The sequence below is a fragment of the Acyrthosiphon pisum genome, chromosome X, assembly GCF_005508785.2.
Source record: "Acyrthosiphon pisum isolate AL4f chromosome X, pea_aphid_22Mar2018_4r6ur, whole genome shotgun sequence".
Classification (NCBI taxonomy): Eukaryota; Metazoa; Arthropoda; class Insecta; order Hemiptera; family Aphididae; genus Acyrthosiphon; species Acyrthosiphon pisum.
In genome coordinates this window covers 115,871,374-115,873,346 of record NC_042493.1, presented here as the reverse complement: position 1 = coordinate 115,873,346, position 1,973 = coordinate 115,871,374, and the positions used below count along the sequence as shown (strand labels likewise).

Sequence of the window (1,973 nt, the reverse complement as noted above, 5' to 3'; positions counted from 1 at the left end):
GGTATAACTTTGATACTTTAGAGTTAAATCACACACTAATATATATACAGCATGGGGTCCGCGAACTACCACAGGTAGATGCCTACTGATAATGTACTGCTGCGAAGCAGAATTTTTATTCCGGGCAACGGAAAAGTAAAGATTAATTTTGAAATCATACACCGAATATTAAATAACGAATTGAACAAAGTTTGAGTCACATATAGTTGGTACACTTAATGAGCACGGGTTCAGCTAGTTTTTAATAAAAATGACTAGAAATTCTGACATAAAAATGATACATTTTGTGAAAAACGAGTGGTGGTCGGGACAAATCAGGTAAAAAAAAAATCCTAGTTGAGGTTCGTAGTCTTGCATATTTCCAAATGACGGTATAAAAAAATTGTTTTTATAAAGTTGAAAATATGCGGGTGTCTAACGGTTCGAGAGTGGTTTCTGGCAAAGCTGGGCAAATTAATGATTTTTTTTAACTCAGTTAAGTTAAGTTAATATGCACCAATAACAAAAAGTTAAAAGTTAATTTAACTATAGGTTAACTCAGTTAAGTTAAAAGTTAATACAAAATTTTTGTTAACTTTTTATTAAGTTAAAAAAAAGTTAATTTGTTTATACAACGCTAACATACTGAATTTTTTTCCAACCCAAAACTAAATTATAGACTATAGTGTTTATATTTTATACAGTGTTTCCATATTAGTTAAATTCGAATTATTTAAATTTTTTACTTTAAACAATTCACGGTGAATATTTTTTTGACATGAAAATGAAATATACTGAAGTAGTGAAATATGATGAAATTAAAAACAATTAAATTAACTTAACTTACTTCTTGAAATTAAAAATTAACTCGTTAATTTCACGTTAATTAAAAAAGAAATTCAGTAAGTTAACAGTTAAGCTAATGAAAAGCAAAAATTAACTAGTTAAGTTAAAAAGTTAATATAAAATTAACTTAACTTTAACTTTTTAACTCGTTAATGCCCAGCCTTGGTTTCTGGTAAAATATAGGATCCAGTCGATACATTATTGGTTACCAAACAAGTTTAATTTTAATGCTTAACCGCAGGTGTCTATGAAGCATTCCGTGCGATATTCGCAAACGATATTCACAGGACGAATACCTGCGATTTCAGACCAAACGATTGTTTATGCATTCCAAATTACTAGGATTCCTGCATACCGCGGTATAGAGATGAGTCGTCGTGACTGTAGAGCCAACAGAATGCCGTCTACACACACAGCCTTATGTATATGTATAATAGGTGGGTAGGAAGCCGTCAGACTGCGCAGGCGCGCTATCGAAGAAACACGATTGAATAACATACTTATGGAGGGGCGAAGGCCGGGAAGAGGTTTCCAGGCCCGGGAAAATGTGCGAAAATACTGACTCACATATCGATTCGCCGAGTATTGAATTTTAGCCGACTCGGTACTAAAAGGAAATCCATTATCAATAACTAATAATATTTTTACTATAATAATCTCGATTCGGAGTATTAATCTTTTCTAATCATCCATATAACCAGAATACCAACGTCTGAGAGAAAACAAATATATTTCACAATAATTTCGTTGAAATATTTGAAAATATGTATTTCAAAGGGAAATATTTCACGGAAATTATTATGAAACATATTTGTTTTCTCTCAGACGTCGGTATTCTGGTTTTATGGATAATTAGAAAAGATTAATACTCCGAGTGGATTTCTTTTTAGTACCTACGTGTAATACAAAACAATTACTAGAATAAAATATTACTAGTATGCACTACTCTCACACTATAGATAATAAGTGAGCATCTGATTATTGATCCAATTTTTAAGACCTTACAATTTTTCTTTACCCTTAACCCCAAAACTATGCCCCCCCCCCAAATAAAAAACAAAAATAAATGAAGGTGCCCCGGACGCGTTCGTGGCCTAGCGGCCATGGACAGGCCGACACTGATTATTTATGTATTCAAACGATAAATA

The 1,973-nt window shown here is 32.2% G+C and overlaps 1 protein-coding gene across 8 annotated transcripts in view; it reads left to right on the top strand.

The window, feature by feature from the left end:
• Positions 1-1,973, top strand: part of LOC100166820 (neural-cadherin) — a 215,287-nt gene that overhangs the window by 151,918 nt on the left and 61,396 nt on the right. The window lies entirely within an intron of this gene.